Raw genomic sequence first — 25,186 nt, 5'->3', positions numbered from 1 at the left:
GTAGAAGCCTGATAACATTCCTGATCTTTAGAATCAGGTGTGTTGGAGGACGGAATAATCTAAAACCTGCAGGAATCTGTCCCTCAAGGATCAGGATTGGATAAGACTGCTCTGGACTAAGCGCCAGTCAGGGATGAAAAGACATTAGGCCCAATCCCAATACCGCCCCTTCCCCATCATCTCGTCCCTCCCCCTTATGAATGCGCGTTCACGCGGACAAAGGAGTTTCCCAATTCTCCGTAAAATGTAGGGCAAGGGTTAGAGACGAGGGCAAGGGTTCCTTTTCACGAAGATAGATCCCAACCTCGCTAGGTTCTCCCTTACTACAGTCACGCCCCCTCGGCAACACCGCGGGAAGCAATGGCGGAAGTATAACAAAATGCAGGAGACACGTAAATGTAAGTATGCTAATATTTGTTGAATGTCATAGTAATGCTAGTGGTTTTATCGAATGTTCTATACTTTGGCAGAAATTGGCACAATTTTGTGTTTTGGTAAACGCTCGCTATTGTCGTGTCCATTACGTCACAACCAGCAAGCAGCTGCGGCGGCTCAAGGTGACGACGTAGCGGATTGGATAGCGCCAGTACATCCTAGAGGGATTTTTTTTGGGGTCTAAGCCTCCCCAAAGAAGTAAAAGGGAGAGGGAAGAGATAAACGAGACGAAGGGTGCAGGGTGAAAAGGAAGTAATGGGATTGGGCCTTAAGCAAAAATTCATACCTGGATCCTTTGGACTGTGTCTGCTCCCATCATAAACTACATTTGTCATCAAAAGTTAATCTAAATTAAGTCTCTGCATTTGGGGCAAGTGGGGCCAGGCAGATGGCGCTGTTGAGCACTATGCAGGCTCATAATTGGTCCTCTTTAGAACTAATAATTTATGAAATGTTATTTTATGAAGAATAATAATATTTGAATAAATACCAATTACTGGTATGTTTGTAAGGTAATTTCGTTATAAACATATTATGTATAATACAAAGCCAAGTTCAATGGTCTAACTTTATAAACAGGAGAGGGCCGGTTCCATGAGTGGATGAGCCACTTGAATCGCACTGCGCATGTCCCAAGCTGCTCGTCCAATTGAAATACAGGACTGATGTCACGTGACGTCAAGACCCAATCAACACACGCTCAGTTCTGTTTCGTCCCTCCCGACTGCCAGGTGGCGGCGGTTTTGAAAACAGCACACTGTCATACAGCAGTAAACTAGATTGGTTTTCATCATGAGCAAAAAGACTAGTGATAGAAAACCAACAACAATATGAATGAAGTAGATTCGTTGATGACGTCGCTCAAGAGAGAGAGGCAGCGCTGCAAAAACGGGAGGGGGCAAAACACTGCAGCTGTCTCGTTATGAAGGAAGTTTGTTGTGGCTCAACTTAAGTGAAGGTGAGATTTTGCAAGAGTGGCCACCTTTACGGCAGCACTGCTTGTTGTGGACAGCACACTTTTCAGTAATTTCAGCAAAACGTTTCCATGTGTTGAATTTGAAGCAGCAAAGAAAATCCGGCGAATTGGAAATAAAGTCAAGATAGAAACTGAGCTAAAAGCACTGGTGAGTAGCATTTTTATTTTGAACTAGGGCTGCTCGATTATAGACAAAATAATAATTACCAGTTATTTTTGGTAATAATTGAAATCACAATTTTAAAACATTTAAAAATATTAAGACAAATAAAATGATACACTATAATTATGTAAGTTCCTTTTGGAGCAAAAAAGATTTATTAAATTAGTCATTTTAAAATAAAAAAAAGGTGCAAATATATAAATTTAAACAATTCAAAATGAGAATCTTCTTTACGATTACGCCAATTTTGTAATTGTGGAGTGTAAAAATTGAAATTGTAATTGGATTTCGATTAATTTCACAGCCCTATTTTAAACCATTCAAAGGTTAGCCTTAATTTGTAAGGCTATAAATAAATGGTAGGCTACTTCATTTATATATCGCTTTCCCACTGAATTGTGATCTTGAATTAAATTAGAATTGATTGTGTGGGCTTTGCTGCTTGTGGATGTAAAGTGCCCACTTTTGTGCCCCACTCAACTTTTCATGCCACTGATTAAGGGTGTCCAAACTTTTTTGTTTGATGGCCACATACAGAAAATCAGAAGGACACATGGGGCCACATAATGTTATGAAGAGAAATTGTGTTTAGTCCTAAAAAAATGTTTTTACAAAAAAATCTTTGTGTTTTTGCATTTCTAGAAAAATGCATATACAGCAATGTATTTGTTACAGTGGCACCCTCCCTTCTTAGTTTGACCATTACCAAATTTGTTTTTATTTTTATTTTTATTTTTTTTACTGTGTCAAATGCCATTTTTAGTACTGTGTTTATTGCTGGCCACTGAAAAATGGATGACGGGCGTATATGGCCTCAGAGAATCACAAGACAAAAATCTCACCCATCCATTTTCAATGCTGCTCATCCTCGTCAGGGTCGCTGGCCAATACAGAAAAAATTAATGTAAAACATTTTGTATTTATATAATGTCATCATCCGTGTCATGTATTATGTGTTTATTGACCAATCAGCTCCTCAACGTGCTCGCATCTGTCTACCTGTACTTTATGACCTGGTTTATTCAGAGGCCTTTAAACTCTCCCGGTAGTCTCGTGGCTCTTTCAGCCTTCCGCACGTTCCCTGTAGATTTGTTAACATCTTCCGTCTTGCAAAGCCTCCGCACTGAAAGTAGCCATCCACGAATCACGATGCGTTGTTTGTCTCCTTGGGTTTGTTTGGCTCGCTGATTTTTGCACATGGTTCCCCCTGCCTCCCCTTAGTGTGACAGTTTGTGAAATGAAGCAGAAAAATAGCCAAAGGCTAATAAAGCTCAACATGATTTAGAAATATGGATTCAAATTATGCTGCAGACCTTGAAATTAGACCCCAAAAAGATCTCTCGCGCCACTTGTTTATCTCACTATGAGTTTTTTTTTTCAAATTTTAACATACAATCTTTTCTATATGAATTCACTGTGTGACAGTGTTTTTATTGGGTTATCCGACACCGCCAGTCTCTTAAAAGATGTTGTTGTTTTTTTTTGCTAGTTGCAGTAAATTTAGAAATGTGTTATGGATGTGTTTAGGGTTGGGTCATGGGGTCATTGTGTTGTTGTGGTCCTGTATTTGTTGTTGTTATTTGTGATGATGATGTTGTCAGTTGCTATGCAGTTGCTATGACGCTCACTCTTAGGTCCCATATTTAGGTCCTGTATTTGTGACTCTTATTTTGTCATATAGGCTTTGTTTAAGTCATAGAGAATTGCGCAATACCTTAGCAATATTTACTGAATGACACTTTTGTCAGTTTCTCGTAGTTTGTCGAGGTTTGGTGTCAACACAATTTGCATCGTCAGTTACCACCCAGAAACAAAAACCCTTCCCAACTTTGCATCTTGAGGGGGTAAAATTTTTTTTTTTAAAAATCCAGCCTGGCAATGTGTTGGCCCGGACTTCTTTTCATGCAGTCTGTATGTGTTTATTTATTCATTCACTCTCCTGTCCAGGGGGAAAATGCTACTTTGTTGTCATCCTTCCATGACCTTTACATCCTTTACATATTTTCTGTGGCATTTTGATATGGGTGGACAGGGTGGGCGGGCCCTAAGGTAATACACAGGTTCTGTGCAACTTGGCTGAAACGTGCGTGTGTGTGTGTGTCTGTGTGTGTCCTAATTCAGCAGAAGAGCCTAGAAGGCAGAGAAACACGGTACTCTCTCATGGTTTGGCTTTATTGCAGCAGTGTGAGGCTATTATCAAGCCAAGGCAATAGAGGTGAGGAAAGGGGGCCCTGTAATAGTTTTTTATAGGTTCACCACTGCCCTGTCTCTGCCCCTGGCATTTATATGCCCCTGGAGGTGTTGCAAATGATTTTAAATTAATAAGCAGGTGCAGGGTGGGCTGCTGGTGATGAGCTTGGATGCCCTAATGAGATGAAAGTGAATAACTAGACTTACTATGTGGCCAAAGCTATTTTTTTCTTAGTGTTTTAGCCCTCGGGGTGACCAGCAGTCATATTCGGGGGGCGGGCAAACCTGAGCCAAGGCCTAAACATTTGTCACCTGTAAAATCAGCGAGGGAACAGCTTCACTCATTTATTTCACCGATTCAAATCGATAAATCAGTTTGGATTTGGCAAACCAAATGGAATTGTTACCTTTTAAAACCGTTGCATCCTTGAATCATATCGCACCCCATATACCAAGATACATATCGAATCATCTTTTATGAGAGATGCAAACCTAGGGCTGCTCGATTATGGAAAAATTACTCATCACAATTATTTTGGTAATAATTGAAATCACGATTATTCAAACGATTATTTATTTTTTGTTCAAAACAGGAAAATGTTTAAACATTTAAAAATATTAAGACAAATAACATTATTTGAAACACTATTAATTCTGTAAGTTCCTTTGGGACCAAACAGAATTTATAATAATATATATTATTTATGTTAGAAAAAATGTGAAGTTGGGGTGCAGCGTGGCTTGTGGGGTGCAAGCTAGTTTTGACTTTGTGTACCAGGAAATAATTTGTGTGGGTGTGCCTCAAAACAACTCAAAATTAATATTATTAGGACAGCAGCTATCGAAAATTTAGTATCCGGATATCCTAATGAAAATTCTAGCGAATAATCGGGTATTTGGATAGAAATAAAAACATACCTCTATATACTTTTTTGGTTAAAGAACAAATTATAAATACATAAGTTAAAAAACATTTGCATGTAATAATTAACAACCAACTGGTTTTCATTTATAGATAATCAACTCTTCTTTTTTTTACTTAAACTGTGCTTGTCAGCAAACTATTTTCCTCTGAAACAGCAAGATTTTACACAAATCTCTCCCCATAGATTTTGGTCAATGGAACTAAAGTAAGACCCACAATAGCGATTTTGTCGGCTAAATAAATAGCACATTTGAGTGAGCCTGGTTCAAGTGTTTAGTAAGAACAGCAAATTAGTCAGGCTGTCAGCATCAAAGTGTGCACAGTCCATCAATCCATTTTCTGAACCGCTAATCCTCACGAGGGTCTAGCTGTCTACGGGCTGTAGTATTTACGACTTTGAAAAGCAATCAAATGGCTGCAGCACTTTACCGCTGCTAGCTAGCGCAGCTAGCTTGCTGATTGGTGCTAGTAGCTAGCAGCAGGCGCCGTGCAATACAATGTCAGCATAATTATGTCTTAGTGCTCTTAACTGGAGCTTGAACGTGACTTCAGGTCTAAGTTTGTGTTAATGACGTCTGTGGCAACAGTTTAGGGCATTTATATGGCTCTGAATAGACGAGCACATCGTCAGCCCTTACACCGCAACGACACGCTTCCGGAAACAACTTCAAAATAAAAGTGCTACAATGCATTAATCGACATATAGTACTTAGATAAGGTTAATTTTGAAATTGGGTTTCTCACAGCGTTAGCCCCATGTACATATTAGCTTGACTACGACTATCTCAGCGGGAATCCGAGGCAGAAATGACAAGGACTTGTTTCACCCTTAATATTAATAATCGTTTTTGTATGATTATGCCAATTTTGTAATCGTGAAGGGTAATAATCAAAAATCGTAATTGAATATTGATTCATTGCACAGCCCTATGTACACTAAGTATAAATAGTATAAATCGGTTTGATGTCGCTGATGATTTATTGCTTCTTTGAATCTGAATAACTTGTATAGTTAGGCCTTTAGCAAGCTTTTACATGTTGCATATTAATAAACGTGACAAAAGCTACAGACGTACCATATCAATTATTGTAATCCCACTTAACTGAGACGAATGGAACCGTTACACTTTGAAATCATTACATCCTTGAATCATATTGTACACCAGGTATCAAGAAAAGAATACAATTTTCACATGGAATAAAAACAATAAATTTCACAGAGATGTGATGCACGCATGTTAACGTGATGAAATGCTTTCACGTGACCTACATGTGAAAAGCAGAAAAGGGAAGCAAATGGTCGGTACAATGCTATGTCGGGCCTCCAACTTTTCTGGAGATTCATTTATGTCTATATCCAATCCAGATCAAATACCCCAAAATATTGTATTTCATAAATAAATAGCCTACAGTCAAATCAACACAATCTTGTTTTAAAAGAACAACAACAGTATGTCCTTGACGAACACCCATCCTCAATGCTTTCTGCTTTTCGGGTACTATCGAGGCAAGCCCTGTGCTATTTACGCCACACCAGCTAGCTAGCAATTTGCGTCGGCTGACTACTAAATAAAATAATAATAAAAATAAACAAGACGGAAAAGCCATGCTAATTGCCAAGCTAAATTTAACATGAAAATGTGAAACTCCGGAACTAAGTGCTTTAAACAAGTAGCCTACACTTTTAACAGAAATATGGCTGGAACCATGTAACATATTAGCATATTAGCTTATATATTAGCAACTTTGAACAGCCAAATAGGTCAGTGTAATAAGTGCCTGGAGAAAACTGTAAATGATTTATTGTATGTTATGGGCATGTATGTAAAAATACTCAAGGAATCTGTCTCCGGTAGTATGAGCTTTACATACCACCGTGTGATTTACACATGCGCAGTTGCTTGCACGTGTTTCTAAACTGGCTCGAGAAGAGTTTTTGACATAGTTGTAAGTTTGAGGATAACGGGTGTGCAACATTTGACACTATTGACAGCAATATATTAACTCTTTGACTGCCAAAAACGTTAAATGACGTTTAGTAAAAACCTACGGAGGGCCGCCAAGGACGTTAAAAGACGTTCTCCAATTTATTTATTTTTTTGGGGGAAAACGGGTGGAGGAAAGCCTTAGCCAGCTGTGGTGAAAGTTTCAAGCAGATCTAGTTAGCCTAATGACTATTTTTGGCCCGTAAATGGCAGCAATGACTCTCTTTTGACAAGATTGGGTAGGCGTCAGTAGAAGACGTGAGGCGGAGCTAGATGGCTGAGGAAGCGAACAATGGCGACCGGTTGCAAGCAGCTCACACTTGGGAATTTTTTTTCAAAGACGAAAGGCATCGACCAACGCTAAAGAGCACATTGATGATGACGATGATCATCATCGATGATGATGATGGTGTTTGGTGATTGTTTTGTCAAATTGTTACACTGTTGAATGGAAAAAAACATATTTTGCAATCTAAAAACACTTTTTCATTGTTGGTGGTGGTGTATTACAAAAAGTAAAGCACTATTTAGGTGTTTGTGGCATCATTCATGGACAAAAAAAAGTGTAGAATTCACTAGAGTGCATGAAATAACATTGTTTCACAAAAAGCTCTTTTTCTCCGCTTTTTGTTTCAAAACAGAGCATTTCGGTGAAACTAACCATTTTCTATTGTTGATTACTGAAGAACGGAATAAGTTAGAAACAAACGTTTTCTTTCTGATGAAAGATGAGAGTTCAATCTTTCATTTGGTAGTATATGTGTTTCCATAGTCCAAACACAACATTTTCTGTGGACCTTGAAAGATCAGTCAAAATGCTTAAATCGGCTGGCACTGGCGACATCCCGTTTCTGAAAACGTCTGGCAGTCAAAGAGTTAAAAAATGGGCACATTATTTTTTTTTCCAAACAGTATAATAAACTAGAAAAATTCCCGCAAGCGTATTGCATTCACTTGAAAAAAAAAAAAAGTCCTGTTTTTCTGACAATTTTTTTTAGGGAGCTTGTTTTTTTAGTATTTTATTTTAATTTTCTTTTTTTCTGAATATTCTTTTCTGTTTTACTGAATATTTTTTCTGTCCAAAAAATATTCCGAAAAACAGGCTGAAAAAAATTATTCCAAAAAACTGAAAAAAAACTAATATTAAAAAAAAAAGATCCCCCCCCCCCCCCGAAAAACAGGCTGAAAGAAATAATTTAAAAAAACTGAATAAATAATAATTAAAAATAACAGAAAAAAAATATTCTAAAAAACAGGCTGACATTTATTTTTTTTTTAAAATGCAAAAAAAAAAAATTGCCGAAAAACAGAGCTGGTGTTTTGTTTTTCGGAGTAATTTTATTTTATTTTTTTACCTCTGAACTCCAAGTGAGATTCGCTAATAGCGGACACTTTCCCGCATACCTCCATATGCAATAAGATGGTCATGTTTACTTACTCGCTCTCAGTAAAGGAATTAATGTGTATACTGTATTGTAGTTTATTCTCTAATCTCTGAGGGAAAACCCCTTTAAAAAATACTCAGAAAAACTGAAAAAAAAATCAGAAAAACAGAAAAATAATTATTTAATAAATCAGGGAAAAATTACTCAGAAAAACAGAAAAAAAAATCAGAAAACAGAGAAAAATATTCTTTTTTCTAAACAGAAAAAAAAAACTCAAAATAACAAAGCTACCCCAAAAAATTTGTCAGAAAAACAGGACTTTTTTTTTCAAGTGAATGCAATACGCTTCCGTAATAAATTATATATTGTAGTTGATGCTGTAAATTTTCTCATTAAAATACATCATTGTAACGTATCCTTATTCATCAATGTTCATCAACAAAACACTCTAAGTACTACTTCTGATTGAATAAATTAAAGTTAACCAAATATGTTAGCATTGACAGGAAAAACTTATTTTTAGGCCATGGATCATTAGCTAGGGGATATCTTAAGAAAGTAGCAGTCTTCTTCGATGCTTTTGGCAGGATTTGACTTTTAGACTATACCTGACTACTGCCCACTCCCATGAACAGGACGTTTCATTCCAGGTGTTTGGATGTGGGCAGAGGAGGCGCAGGTTGGGAGGTTGAAGTAAACAGCATGTGTGCATGCATTTTTATGCAACATCCTCTCCCCTCCCGGATCCTGTTTGGCAAGTTGCCTTCTTACCAGAAGTAGCCCGTTCAGAATTCCACCTACACATACAAAAGGTTGCATGCACATGAAGGCCCGTGTACTCCAAACACAAAAGGGAACACAGCAATCATCTGCAATGGTTCAAAAGAGCAGATTGTCATGCGGCATCAGTGATTATGATTAGGTTTACATTCACATCAAGCCTTCGAGTTCATGCAATCACATAAAAAGTAGCTTCTGAATTTATGGGGCTATGAAGAAATGTTTCAAAGTTTTCTTCCAAATTCTCTGGCAGACAGCAGGATCTCATTAGATTGTTCAGTAAGTGTTCTGTTGCAGTAATAAATTTAGAGAAGTTCAGTCTCATAGAATTAATTACTTTTTCCAACTTTTCAGGAGTCTCATTTATTTCTGTATCCAATCCAGATTAAAGCCCGAAAATGAACATGCTTGCAGACTGCAAAGCAGTTATTAGTTTAGGATGAAGATTACTTTGTGGATAAACTGAATTATTGAGGGTTCATTAGGTCACAGTCTCTCCTCCTTCAGCAGCAACTTTGGTAAATCTGCAGATTTGAAAAATATGACAAGCATCTCCCACTGCTTTTCTAGGCCATAGCTAATTTGAGCATTAGTCATTACAACAGTACAGGCTTTCATTTCTACATCCAGCTCTAACAGCAGCAAACACACGTTGCCAATATATAGTAAGGGTGTGTGTTTTTTATGACACTCTCAATTATGTAACACTGAATTGACAGGATTATTTGCTCTAAGCCATTCATTTGGAATCCTAATTATTTGCTCGATGGCTCATTGTCTAAGCCCTAACCTGTGTTTCAAAACCATCGCATTCTAGCTGATGAGAATGGTCCCCTTGTGGTCTGTGAATCTGGAGAGACTCCTCGTTTCGATGCTTTTGTATTCCACTCATGTTGTCAAGCTCAGGCAATGGAAATACAGTGCACTCACATTGTAGCTAAATAAGATCATCAAAATATTGCAAACAGCTCTCTGTATACCGCAGTGCAGTTCTACATAGATTAAACACATCGTTCGATTCAAATCATAACTAGGCGTTGATATCATTGTTGGCTTTCAAATATGACTCTTGTTTGAAATCTTCTTAGTGTTATGACTGTGTTTTGGGTTGGGTCATATGTCATGTGTTTTTTTTCCCCCAAAGCAATCTGAATCCAGTCCTGCTCTCTGTAGTTTGTATTTTTTTTACATAAAGACGCTCTTTCTCGCATCCCGTGTCTTGTCTGAGTTTGGGTCCTAACTCTGTGCCTTATGAGACAGTAAGTTTTGTTACTACTATATTGCATAATACTATAGGATCAGGATGTAATAGGCAAAATGTCATTCATACGCTCTTAACCCAAATGGTCAATACAATTGCCAGACCAAAAATGGGTTTTCATCCTTTCATGTTGTTTCCAATAAGAGGGGATTTTTTCCAAAGTGCTTGCATAAAGTAAGTGGTACCCTCATTGAATATTGATGTCACAAGATTGCTGTACATACTGTAATGAAGAGGCCTGACTGTGAGTCTTGTCTACCATGTCTGTTTGTGTCTGTGAGAAAATACGGCTGGTATTCACTGTGGGAAGCATTGAGCTTTTGAATCTTATCTGGGGGTTATTGCGCAAAAAAATAAAAAACAAAAATAAACAATACTGAATGATGTAAAAATAATAATAATAATCTGTCACAATTAATATTTAGGGTTTCATTAATTATTTAGGCCTATTTGGTGTAACTTGAATAATAATTGTATTCATTAAAGCAAAGCTTTAAATGCATTTGGAATAACAGGCAAGGTAAGGACGAGGCAGCTTCATTTATGTAGGGAATAATTACAAGTACAATGTTTAAAAACAAAAGAGCTTAAGACATTTAAAAACAAAGATGGCTTACTAAAATTAATTGAAAAACATACAGTGCAATTAAAAAGATTTTTAAGATTTGTTAAGCACTTTTCAGAGACTACATATGAGACACTTTACAGGGCAACAACAACAAAAAAAAGTGTTAAAACTTTGGCTGTGATTACTATAAGTGTTAGACAGCCTGGTCAAATTCGGCCAGGAACACTGGGCAGCCAGACCTCAAAGATGATCAAAATAGATATTGGTACCCCACAAGGACGTGTGGTAAATCCTTTTTTTTTTTTTTTATTGAGCATGATTAACGATATTTTCAGTAAAATTGGGAAAGGGCTTGGCTTGAAATGTAGAGAAATGTCAAGTTCAGAGAGCTCTGGAATCAGTGGATGGAATGGAGAAATGTGAGGTTTTAAAATAGCAGCCTCAATATCAAATTATGTGAAAAAGGCGATAAAGTGAGAAAGAACTGATAATGTGTTGAGGAGGATGGTCGGGTGTGAATGGGAGCAAATATGAAGACCATGTGCCTGATTGTTAAGACTGCGATTAGGTCATCAGTTGATTATGGTACAAAGTAGTTTCATGTATGGTTCTGAAGCTAAATCAATGCTTGAAAAGCTTGACATATTGCAGTCGGAGGACTTGAACATTTGCTGTGGAGCTTTTAAGACCACCCTAATTTCAGCCTTAGTGGAAATAGGGGAAATGCACCTAAGTCTGAGGTGAACTAAGTTAGGGCTACAGTAGTGAGCTAAATTAAGTGGGACAAGTCCGACTTTCTCAGCCGAGGTGTTTGCTGACAAGGGCAGCATGTGGGCTAAAGAATAAACCATTTCTTTATAGCATCGATCAGTGGTTCAGGAAGTTTGGTCTACAACAGGTACAGTGACAGTGGTGTATGGAAGGTGCTAATGTTTGGTGGTGGTCGGAGGGGCCGTATGCGTACACTGGCAGCCACGCTTATGTCAGCCTGCCCCAGCGTAGCTGTGGCTACTTAAGTAGCTTATTGCCACCACAGTGTGAATGCATCCATTGTGAAGCGTCTTTGAGTGTCCAAAAAAGCGCTATATAAATCGGATCCATTATTATTATCATTATTATTACTGCATACAAAAAGAAAAAGGGCTGATGGGATGAAGCCCAGGCTATAATTAATTATATATATTTTTCTTAAACTAACTGTGTTAGCTGTGGATCTGACATCACCTGTGCTGAGGAAACAGGTAACGACCAATCATGGCTCACTTTGCTGACCAAACCCAGAAAACAGGTGAGCCGTGATTGGTCGTTTTTACTCAGCACTGGTGATGTCATCTTCAGTCGACAGCAAGTGGCAAATTTCGTTTTTTAAAGGTATCAATTGTACATGAAAAATAATATACAAAATATTAACTTTCTACTGCTGAAAATGGCATAAACAAACATCTCTAAAGGAGCATGATATAAGTTTGAGTGTTAAAACAACCGTATTTTTCACCCACACATTTGAAAAATTGTATAATGGACAGGAGGCACTATTATGCCACAACGGCTGTTGACCTAATTTTCCTGTAGAGTCAAATAATGATGAGGGTTTTGGGTACAAAACTTAAGGATTGCACGCTCTGTCTCGCTCCACAGTAGCGGTCAGAAAGCTGAAAGTGTTGGTAGTGTGGGGACGTGAGCGTGGAAAAAACAAGCGTGCACGATAGAGGATATAAAAGTGTGTCGAAATAATAATCTCCCGGTGGCTCCTTTTGTTCGACTATCGGGCCGAAACTTTGGTGACATGCAATGGGAGTTGTCTCCGGAGTCAACTTCGACCCTGGAGGGTAAAATCTCCCCTGCGTTCCCTGACAAGTAGGAAAGGATAACACCTGTGTGACAAAAAGGGCCAAACTGAAGTCGGACAAGCGTCGCGGGAGGACGAGGATCAATATGGGAGTAGCGTTAATGTTGAAGTAAGTGGAAAGATCTGAGAGGACGAAACGGGACCCACAGCTTGCTTTCTTTTTGCTAAAAAGGTAAGACCTCATCACGTAAATGCGATAGTCTATTTATGATGAACAATGCACAATAAAACGACCACTAACAAACGTCTCGGCATTCTGGGCGGAGCCTCATCACTGGCTTCCATTCCGCTTTTCGCCAGAGGTGTCGACAAATCTGCAAAAACTCAGAAAATTAAATATCAGCCTCTTCTCTGCTTTGGCAACTACACGCAAAAGTCGACCTTTAAATGGATGCCCAAAAACACATACCCCTTAAAAAGTGGAGAATACGTCAGTAGACAGTGACAGGAAGACATCGCACCTGAACTATGTCATATCACACCTTTTCCCCGTGTGAAGCCTTGTTCGCGTTCATAAACCAGGTCACAGTGTGCAGAGATCCATCTCCAGGGCCTGTCACCTGTGTTTGTCATGTCGCATCTCACTGGGCCACAGCTCACCAGATGACTGGCTGGTTGAGCTGTTTTAATGCAGCAAGCATACATACACCTGCATAGCTCGACGGGCATTATGCAGCATAACGCTCACTTGCACATCTGTTGAGGAAGCGGCGCCATGATTTATTTATTAGATCCCAATTAAAACTTCAGGAACAAGAGCACTTCAATGGGAATATAAATATCAAATAGAGTGAGCTCTACATGACTACTTAGTCATGCAATCTGGCTTGGGCGCCATGGCATACCTCGCAAAAGAAAAAGAAGCAGAAGATCAGGAAATGAAAGTGGAAGCACTCACATCTTTTGCGCAGCAAAAGAAGCCTTTTATAGCACTCATAATTTCCACCATGTCCTCTACGCTTTCTTCTTTCTTTGGTGCAACAGTAATTTATATTTCATTCTGTTGCTTTCTTTTTCGAAAGGCAAACAGTCTGTGTTTCGTCATGGCCAGCATGCGGGAGGATCGATTGGCTTTGCTTTGTTCCGTGCAAGACTAAATATTGAAGCCAAGAGCAGTGGTGTTTGGCTGAATAAGGATTTCAGTTATCCTTAAAATAGACTGACTTGTCTTCCGAATGTGTCGTTGTGACTGCGGTGCTCGAGCACATCTAATACCTTATACAGTATACATCTGTTAGTTTTATATTTTAGGTGCTCACAGGAAGCCAATCTCACTTTTTTTTTCTGCTGCTGCTTTAACTTAAGTCCTCAATTATTTGTGTTCTAAATAGCAAGATAGGCAGTGTTAACATGCAAGGCACATTGGCCACTTCTTCATAAATTAATCCAGCATGTGTGAAATACTGTACAGGATAAGTAGCATGATCTTAGATTCATTTGAAAGTGATTACGTAATAAATATCGGGAGTTTAAGGAAAGGGGGGGAGGGGCACATGAGAATGAGTAACAGTCATTTCCACAATGATGTAAATGTCAATTATTGATATACTGCACCAAGGCTTGAAATATTTTTCTTCTTCTTTGTGGAACAGTTTTGTTAAGTAGTTTCTTTATTTGAGGAGCAACTTTCTGATTTTGTATGGTTTCATCGTCTTTTAGCAAAGTTCAATTTATATATAAAAAAAAAAAAAGATGATCTTTTGAGAATATTTTTTGTGCAGACCTTAAAAGTAAAAAAACGGTTGTTAAAACGACGAATAACATTACTGATATAAATATTTTTATCACCCGGCTCACCATAACATACTGTAATTCATAACTCAGCCATTTTCACTGAAGCAGCCCCCTTTGCTCCCGACTGTTTTACTACCTTGACTAATTTTGCAAGGCCCACAGAGTATTGTGTTCTATTGTTATAAAAACATGGAACCTATCAAAAGAAAGATTATTCTTTCATCAGGAAAAAAACTATAATTGTATCTGTTTCTATTTTGCAGCAATTAGCATCAATATTCACTTTCCTGGTGAAAACACTGACTGACTGATCTCTTATACTCTGCTGCCAACTGCTGGCCGTTTTTTGTAATAGCTACCATTGCTTTAAGACACCTTTTCATGTCAGAAGCTGCATCAAAGCCTTCTGTATGCTCTTGCATTAAAAAAAAAAAAAAACCTCTAAATACGTTTTTGGAAGGGAAGGACAAAGTATTAAAAAATGTGTTTACACGTCTTTGGGTTTGAATTAGTTTCAGTCTCGTTAGCTGTTTAGCATAGTCGTGAAAAAGACATGAAATTGCCTGCTATTTTGCTATTCTGATAAGTGATATACTCTTTAACGTGGTTAGAGCCAGACTTCTGTGAAAAGTGTACTTGGTCACCCATGCCCTTAATTCTGTTGTTTCACGATTACATGATGATGTTAGGTTATCTTTGCAATTAGCAAGGTGTTCCATCTTTCCTTGTCATCCACGGTACTTGTGTTTCTCATTTGCCACCACAGAGGCGATGATTACTGACTTAGGAGCGACTCCGCAACGTGTTTGGTAGCCCGTCAAAGCTAATTGCTAGCTAGCTGGTGTGACAGACATAATTAAGTAGCACCCAACTTGCCTCGAACTCCAACTACTAGCATGTAGGGGATGTGAGCCCAACAAATCTTTTTGGGACTGTCACAGTGGTTGATTCTCAGTTTTGCTAGTCACTGTTCTTTGATGAGGTGCAAAATGCAAATTTGGCTGTGCAAACTGTGATGCAAAATCATTTATTTCAAGCCTTGAGGTTGAAGAGGAATAAAATGATTTGTCCTCTTTGCGTGTTCCAAAATTTGAAGACAGATTTAATGTAAGAAAAAACACCTTTGCAAATGGCTTCTTATAGTTAAACAGACCGCCTCTCTTTTATTTGTAGACAAAACATACTCTCTGGGTACTTTACCGTGAGCGATGGCGCAAACAGAGTCAGGGGTGTGTGTGTTCGAAGCAGATTCTGTTCTCAAGGACCAAATGTGTGTTTTCGCACAGAACACTGAGAAGGAATTTTTTAGACCAAACAATATGTTCCAGCTTAGTTCAAGGTCAAATTATACTGAGTTCAACACTATCTCACATCTATAACACATTTCAACATGGTTAATGTAAATAATTAAAATGTTAACAATGTATAACAATGGTTAATATATGAAATAAAGAATTTAAATGTTAATAATATCTAACAAGGTACACACAGCACGTAAAATAGTAGCATATGACTGACTGTGACATGCTTTCAGTGAGGATTTTAAAATAGGAACAAACTTGAAGACATACATATAAAATAAAGCTAAAACCAGAGAATATAGAAACTGAAGAATATTTATCGTGCCTGTATGTAGCAGTCCTTATTGAAGAGGAATAGTTTTGCTTTCACAACTATAATACTCTGAAAAAAAATATTTTTATTTCTTTGACATAATCTTTGAAACGTAGTTTATTAGTCAATTAGTTTTGGATTTTTTGAAATATTTCGCTCTTACAGTACATCTTCAAAATGTACTTCATTATCATTCACTCAAACTTTTTTTTTTTACTCGATTGTATCCCTTTTTCAAAGTCAAAGAAAAATGGGACAAAGTGGGGGGAGGGGTGTGGAATAGTGAGTAATGTCACTTGTAAAACAGCAGCACGTCCTTAAAATGAAAAGAAAAGCCGTCAATAACAGGGTGTCTGCCACCTCGCGCCACAGTGTCCTTATCACACCTGGCCTATTAGATGTGATACGTTCTGAAGGTGTCATCATAAATGGAGACCCCCGACCACCACGCACCCCCATTGACAGCTTGACATCCCATGATCCATTTGTCTTTGACTTTCTACTCCTGATGTTCATTTAGAGTGGACAGATGGTGTAACCCCAGACACTTCATTAGGCGCACCTTAACAGTGTAATAAGAGCTGTATGAAAAATATATATCTTTATGCAAAGAAAAAAATCTTTTGTTTATTATCATCATCAAGGATGCTTGATACCACTTTTTTTCAGAGCGATACTACAGTAGTATGAGTACTACTATCACCAAACACTGACACCTCTAGTAGTTTTGATATATATTGTCACCCTCATAAAAAAAGTATTTTTTTTGCATTAATTATTTTCTTGCCTAAATCATCTCCTAACGATAGACTGTTGCTGGAGTTTTTACATTTTCCATAAATTTCACCTGAAAGCCAAATTTCCCTAACGTTTTGTGAGTAGTGTATATGCGCTATCCATTTTCTAAACTGCTTGTCCCATAGGGTCATGGGTCAGCTGGAGTCTATCCGAGCGGACTCTGGATGAGAGACTTGTTGCTATTAACAACAATAAAATATCTTATTATATTTTTGTTAAATACTTTAGATACCGCTTTGACAGTGCCCAATGCAAAATACATATTTTTGCAGTTGTTCATTTGTGAGCATATGCAACTGTTTCACCATTTCAACAAAACTTATTGGAGTGACATTTGAAGGCGTTTCTCATCAAAATGTAATGTTAATAAAGTGAATAATTGATCTAAGCTTAAGTGGGTGGTGTCTGGTCTGTGCTGGATTTCACTTTCTTTTCTTTTCTTTGGTCCTTCCTCGGGTCTCCTGACGGCCTCACGACTGGCTGGAAGTGTTCGGTTTAGGTGAACGGTATGGGATTTTTTAATAGGTTTTAGGTGAACTAATGAATACAAACACACAATCACACACGCACACACACATGCACACACACATACTCACCCACATACAAAAAAAGAATATATATACAGTAGATATATATATTTAAAAAATAATAATAATAACAATAAAATAAAAAAGATCTAAGCTTAAGTGCAAGAGATGTTTTGTTGTCATTCTAATTTGAGTGTGTGGCCAAAGTTTCAATAATGCCACAGAAGTATTTATTTATGTTTTTAAAGAACTTCTCCCCTTCCTTGTCTAAAGTGGTTGATCTGTCCTTTTTACTTATTCCCGTTCTAAAGTGGACACTTGCAATCACCAAGCTGTCTATTTGACACAAGACGATCTTTTGCTGCATCCACCGACAAGAGACACGGCAGGTTGTAGGTACACGGGAGAGATTTGTCACACTGTCCGACAACAAAAACCTGCACGCAGGCTGAGCTTAGGATGATTTATAAGGCTTATTTCTTAGAATGGTAAAGTGAAATTCATCACGTTCCCACCTGACAGCGCTGCTCAGCAGTGATAAATGACAAGCTGCCAGGGACAGACAGTGAGCCTTCCATGAAGTGCTCCGCCGCCAGATAGCCTGACCCCGGGTATTGCCTCGCCACATGCCCTGCCTGCATGGCCAATGCCAGGCGCACTAGAGCGAGCCTCCCACTGCACGCCTTCCCAGCTGGGCACCCAAGTAGGGGCCTAATGACTCGGGGACAGCCAGTCAAACAGATGGCAAGTGGAGCCGGGTGTAGCTTAACAGCGAACAGCATCGTGTGACATGAGAAAAGAGGAAGTCGTAACAGTGCACGCAAAAACCCTGTTAACAGAGGATCTTTAGGTTATTTGAACTGAAATGAATTTTTGGGGGTTGTTGTTATTTGTTTATGACTGCTTTTCTTTTGAATGTTTTATAGTAGCGGTGTCAGGCGATTATTATTTTTTTAACCGTAATTAATCGCATGACTTCAATAGTTAACTTACGATCAATCACACATTTTATATCGGTTCTAAATGTACAATAAAATATTGTTTTCTAAGTTTCCATACTCTTGTTAACATAAGTGGAAAATGTTAAATTAATAGAAATATGGCTGCACCTTTTAATCATTGATACAGTAATTTCATAATAATTCATAAAATTGAGGTAATATTAAAAAGATATACTATACTGTAAAAAACGAGTGTGTTATTGATTTGTGTTGAAGTCATTTTTCTGCCACAAGACGGCATAATTGCATTTGTAAGACGTTGGTGACAGCTCAAAGCATTTTTCTTTTCATATTAAGAGCTATCTCATAGCATATCATTTTTAACTGAAAGGAAATTATGCACATTTTTAAAATTGTGAAATACAACTTGACTTGATTTTATTAAATGTATTACTACTAAATTTCGACGTGGACGTGTCTGCTGTATTGTGACTGGAATTCCCTCAGTACAGGCTTTCCAAGTAAGGGGGGGTCATTAATTACGCGTTAAAAAAAAATTGTGGCATTGTAGGAACTTTAAATTAACTCCAAATTAGTACAATAATTTTGACACCCCTATTTTATGGTCATGGCAAAGAACAGTTTTCTATACAACATTGACCATAATAATAGCTTGGCACATTTCGAACTGCCTAAAAATGCGGGTTGTTGTTGCTGTTGTAAATCAAGAATCCCCTGACATTTTCGCTTTACACTGTGTAGTTTAACACTGTGAAACTTTGTTGCTCTGTACTCGTGCATGTGTAATGACAATAAAGACATTCCATTAAGTAGCTGACCTCATATTCTGTAAGTCATATTGTTAAGTTTTCATTTCTAAGTTTTCCCATCGACACAGTCACTTCTTACGGGACCACAAAATCGTCTGCGGCAGTTCCCTAACGATTGTGAACAAAGTTTTGATTAAATAACTTAGTCGCGAACTTGCGAGTCAATTAAAAGCAACACAACGCTCCATTAATATGTTAATTTGTCCTTGTTTTTCAGCAATGGCGTGCAACTCCATAGCCTTTTTACTTCCTGGTTGTTTCTAATTGTGCGATGAACCCCAGACTCTGATTTATTTGTTGTCACGGAACGTTAGAAGCACATTCGTTCGGGTGTCCTGCTCCATCTTTCCATTATTAGACTTTTATGAGGACATTTGGAGGATGACAAAGCAGCCCTCGTTACTGTCAGCACTGACATGGCCACATTTGCTTTCCCATAAGTCAAGTAAGCCATTTAATTCTCTGAATGATAATAAAGACTTTAGAGGCCTTTGATTGAATGTTTGTTTCCCTGTATTATTTGTAGGTGCATTTAAAATGAAAGTCTAGAGATATCAACTATGATGTGATTTTTACCCTTTGTGCCAGGAAAATAATCTTCACCCTTTGACAGCTACATAATTAATCGAGAAGTTTAGCAGGTCCATTTCAACAGACCCTCTTAATCTAATTTTGTTTCCACTCTGTGATTTGTAAATTACTGCAAAATGATGCGCCATTTAACACTGTCTGGGCCTGTGACAATGGTAATTTTTCTTCCCGTGTAATTCTCACTCTTCTTACATCTCCTCCTTTTCTTTCAGCGATCGCTCACTGCTTTGCTCTCATTTAGCAGCATCCACATTAAATACTTTTACAGCTTCCCCTGAAGCATATTTGGAGCACTGATCTAAATGTCAGCACTACAAATGCTGTATCCACGTTCCACTATTTGCCGCAATAAATGCTGATTATTTGTTACGCTGACATTTGAGAAGTGTGACTTACCATTTGGAAAAGAATGTTAACAAATGACAAATCCATCAAAGTGTCATTTGGTTCTTAGTCAGATAGATCGTGAAGGGTTATCTATTGGTAAACTGTGAAAAGGTTACATCAACTTCAAACTTGCACTGTCAGGAAATAATGTCTTGCTCAATATTATAGGTGACATGTACATAACCCAAACCACTTGTCCCATCCCGCTGGAATTTTTTTGAAGGCTACTTTTTTCATTGTTATGGCCCAAAAAGCATGAATTTAAAAACTGCAATTTGCAAGAGGAATAAATTATTAAAAATTACACAACTTTTGATGAACAATTCGGTTTACAAACCAAATTTTCGAGAGAAAAAAAAAAGGATAAAGCAGTTTTGACAATGTCGTTAAAGTTAAACATTATTGGCTCAGTGTGCAACAAATTGTAGGTAACTATTTGTTTTGGTCTAAATTAGAACGGTATGGTTTCAAAGAAAGGGAAAACAATAATAAATAAATCACACGACGTAGCATCACAACAGCCACAAGTCGACTACTGAGCACACCAAATTCCCTGCAGCCAAGCAATGCAGCGTGATCACCTGCAGCCAATGATGGCCAAGATGGCCACCTTAATAAGCCCTCAAAGCGCTTTACATTCGACTACTCTTTCACTTACTGATGATGAAGCATCAAGAGCAACTGGGGGTTCAGTATCTTGCTCAAGGACACTTCGACGTGGTCACAATGGCATGGGATCAAACCCACAACTTCTGAATTGGGAGACAACTATTCTACCACTGAGCCACGCCACTTTTAACTCATTCACTGCCAGTCCATTAAAAATGAAGTCCATAGCCGTCAATGGCAGTTAATGAGTTAGGCAATGCTGAACCCAAACAAACCAAAATCAAGTTTATGAATACTAGCTGCCTATTATTGACACAAGATGTACACTTTGTGGTTTGTTTTATTATGTCCACAAATGTTTTCATATTTCACATTTAAGTTTATTTACTTAAGTACCCCTGTTGACAAACTGCCCCAATTCAATCATCCTCCAATAGTAGAGGTCTGACATTGTAAATATTTGCTTGTTATTTACTAGAAAAATGTGTTGCATTCATTATGTAGACATTTTTGTCAGGGTAAAGTCAATTGTTTGGAATGGAAGCGATCTCGTTATCCGCGTGCAAGCGGACGTCATGTCCACCCGGATACAAAGGACAGCGAATGGAAAACAGCCAGAAATAACGGGGGGTCTATGTCTTGCGTTCATATTTTCTGGCAGAATTAATGAGGCAAATCAAAATGTTGGAACAAACCTTTTGGCCCAGAGGAGAGTGGGGCTGTGACCTGACAACTATTCACAATGTCAACTAGGTGGACTGTCATTTTATACACGCCACGGAAGACTGATGAAGCCTGACAAACGCCACCAAGTAAGAGAAAATACAATTAGCAGGCTCGTTGGACAGGGCAAGAGGCTCTCATTTATTTATACTGCTGCCTGACAGATGACCGCTGGTGCCTCCACATCACAGCTGTGTGTGTGTGTGTGTGTGTGTTTCAGCCGGTAATATATTTGGATCTGACCTTATATTGGTACAAGTGTAAAGTGTGTACTTTAATGGATAACTGTCTTAATCCGTAAAGAGAAGTGGACATGCTGCCTAGAAGCGTTTAATCCCCACATAAGGCACCGTGATAAACAGGTCTCTAAGCGAGACCGGCTTGGGGTAAAGAAACTTTTGGGAGGGATAACAAGGCTTGTAGAAAACAGTGATTGATTAGCTACCAATCCATTTATGTACGGCTCTTGTTTTACTCAATCCCCCCTCGAGACATTGGCTATGTTTACAAGGACAGAGGGAGAAAAAAAGGAAAAAAAAGACAAACTATTGACGTCCTTCTACGTTGGATAGTGGCTTAATTATCGTGTTTGCTTGCTTCTCCCATTCTATATTGTATTCACAATCCTGTTTTGGGTTAGTAAAATAATTTATTTTCTATTCTATCAACCTATTTGCATCACCACATTTTGATTTCGCATTAAAATGTTGGTGCATTACAGCATCCATTTCTTGTTATTATCTGAGCTGAGTTGCACTCAGAATGGCCTTCTCCTGCTGTAGAAAATTATCAGGGATCTGATGTATATTTGAAGATGTTCTCTATACAGTACATTCTCCCTTCTCCATTTTTTAATGATATCTTCATGCCTTAGTGCACTGAGTTGCAATGGGATTGAATGATAGAACACGTGGAATCAAAATGTAAAGTGAATTTGGATATTTGTTTCTAAATACGGAGTCAGTACGCACAGCAGGACAAGGAAAACTTGCATAAATACTTTCATACTAAATTTTGGCAGCACAAGAATATTACAAGCCACCTTTGGCCTCTTCAACTATAAGAGGTGTTAAGGCCAACTTCTAGGGTAAAGTTGACCAAAGTGTTGCTACACATGCATTTTCATATGTTCAACTTCTCCATAAAGGATGTTGTGTGTCGCAGCAAAACATCTACATTGGTGGCTCGTAGACAAGAAATTAAAAATGCATGCATGTGCAAAATGTGGCTAAAAGCATTAAGCATTTTGTCACCATTCCAAATTTTGGGTGTTTTTGTGTGTGTGTGTGTGTGTGTGTGAGTGTAGACAAAACGGCGAAACTATCTGCTATATTAGAATTTGAATGTCTTTTGTTTGCATTATAGGTTGACCAGATTTTCAAAATAAAACACAAAGACACTAGAAGCTTCATAGACACTGAGATCATATCTGGTCTGGACATTTATTACAATTTCATTCAGCTATCATCGCAGTCTGGCATAACAGTCTTTGCAAACTTAATTATGCAACCCTACATAAGTGGTTCTCAAATCGGGGTACGCGTACCCCTGTGGGTTCATGGGATTTTAAAATACATTTAAAAAGTAGCATGCAGGCAAGAAACCATCTTGATTTTCTTGAAGTTAACTGAATTATTTGTTTTGAAAACCAACCTGTACCATAAACCCAAATGATTTTTTTTTTTGATCGATGCATATAGGGACTGTGGTCAAAGTTAAAACCAGTTCTCAATTTAAAACCAGACACATTGTGGCACAGCACTGTTTTGTTTTGTTTTGTTCATCCAAAATGCTTTGTGCTGATTGGGGATACTAGGCTGAAAAAATATTTCACAGGGGGTACATCACTCAAAAAAGGTTGAGAACCATTGCCCTACATGATCCTAATCTAGCTAGTTTAGGGCTAAATTGCTAACGCTAGGACAACGTTACATTTCATAACATTAGCCTAGTCGAAACGCAAAGTTTAACTACAATGTATTGGCGACAAAAACATCTTCTGTACAGTAATATTGACCTGCATTAAGGCGGGACAAAACAATGGAACTAGTGAAATTTGCCAAGACTTGGGGCTCAAAATCAGACTGCGCGTTACGTCTGGTTAAGTTAGCTAGCTAGCTAAGCCTACACCCCGAAAATTCATCTTCCCTTTGGATCCACTGGTGCGGCTGGTTTAGAGTGCCTCGTTGTCTGCAATGGGTACACGCATATGCCACTGAGAGAAGGCAGAAGAGCAAAAAAAAATAGTCAGACTAGACAGCCAGCATATGGTTCGAGGCTTTAGGGTGGCGTGGCTGCTCACTGTTGCGGGGTGGGAAAGCCATCTGATGTCCCTTAATTTAATTTTGTAATCTTTAAAACGTGGCAGGTCTCTTTTCAATGTGGTGTGTCAAATTTTGAAAACATTTCTTTTCACTTTACAGGTATATCTAAAAGAGTTTATGCACCGCACATCACATCTCACCTCGAACGACAAATCAGATTTGAGCACGACTCAAGTAGAGCAACTGGATGCCACAGTTGCACTTTGTGTACAGCTAAGTAAGAACTTAGCTAAACAATTTCAATACATGTGTGGTAGCTTATTTCTTTTCATTTGATTTCCAAGGTCAAAGGCAAACAAGGAGCTGGGAAACCAACAGAGCGATGCCACAGACTGTGACCGCGTGTGTCAGTGGGCTCCCACAGTCGACAGGTAATCGAGTGAATTCTCTCAAGGACTTTGATGCAGCCAAACAAGAGTCATGCTGAGGTGGGAACTTGAAAGATGAGAGAAATTTACTGCAAAGGGTGAGAAGGGGGGGAGTTACACAACCACATGTGAAACCTCTTCCTCCTCCTCACTTCAACCACACACAAACGCAGTCAACGCACAAACTGTTGTCTTTGTTTGGAATATTATGAGCTGATCCGAATAAACCTCATGTCACTGTCGTTCAACGCCCGCTTTCTTAGTTTTGATTAAGTTTAAGCTTGACTCTGTTGCTGCATTGGCTGGCTTTCGCAACAAAAGTGGCTCAAAATATGTCAAAAGTGAAGCCATGACCTTGCCGAGGCAGCTTTTTGCTTGAATTTTTTTTTCCAGTTGAGTGAAATTTGAACTGTTACAAACTTGTATTCACTATTGTGAATTCACCCATTCAATAGTCTTCCTCTATAATAGTCCTCTTTCCTTTGCTTTTGCAGAAGCCCGTTAAACTCATAACATTCAGATGTTGTTCATAACTATATTGACCCACTGCTAAAATTGCTTGCGCTTTTGTTTGCTAACGCCAGCCAGACATTTTCTATGGGGCTTGTCCTTAAATGGGTCATGGGAAGCTGGAGCCTGTCCCAGCTAGGTGGGAGATGCGGGACACACTCGACAGGTCACCAACCAATCGCTGGGCCCATGCAAACAAACGTTTCTGAGTCGTGAGTCGTACCTGGGACCTCAACTCCACCATACTTGTGTCTACATAACAACATAAATGTGATATTGACATACAATTCACTTGATTGTTTTTGCTGCACCAATCTTTCTCTATAACTGCTTTCTTACTGTATAACTGGGGATCACATATTTAAGGTTGCATAGTGCGGCAGTTAACACACACTAAAACTGTACCATTAACATTGTAGATTTTGTGCATGCACAATAGTGTACATTTAATTGCTTAAACATAACTGACTCATAGAGGTTTATGTATACATTCATATATTTAGGACTGGGCATCTCTCCACGAAAGAGGATTCCATACGGTTTTCGACACGTGGGGTGCGATTGCTTCGAAGATATATCTCTCCAATAAAAGATGATTCATAACTTCATATTCGTATCGGATTGTGTCTTGATAAATTGCAAAGTGGTACGATTTGTTTCAATTCGATGCACTCACATCTTTTAAATAAAAACACGATTTTCCAGTTCAATGC

General features: G+C 38.3%; 1 long non-coding RNA gene across 1 annotated transcript; it reads left to right on the top strand.

Moving 5' to 3' along the window:
* Positions 1 to 1,407: 1,407 nt before the first annotated feature.
* Positions 1,408 to 24,162, top strand: LOC144059553 (uncharacterized). Its single transcript, XR_013295680.1, has 3 exons — positions 1,408 to 1,559; positions 23,695 to 23,812; positions 23,880 to 24,162. It is a non-coding gene; the product is annotated as an uncharacterized LOC144059553 (long non-coding RNA).
* Positions 24,163 to 25,186: the final 1,024 nt, after the last annotated feature.

This window comes from Vanacampus margaritifer, chromosome 10, assembly GCF_051991255.1.
Source record: "Vanacampus margaritifer isolate UIUO_Vmar chromosome 10, RoL_Vmar_1.0, whole genome shotgun sequence".
Classification (NCBI taxonomy): Eukaryota; Metazoa; Chordata; class Actinopteri; order Syngnathiformes; family Syngnathidae; genus Vanacampus; species Vanacampus margaritifer.
Note: the sequence above shows the minus strand (reverse complement) of the source record. Positions and strands in the feature narration are given on the sequence as shown.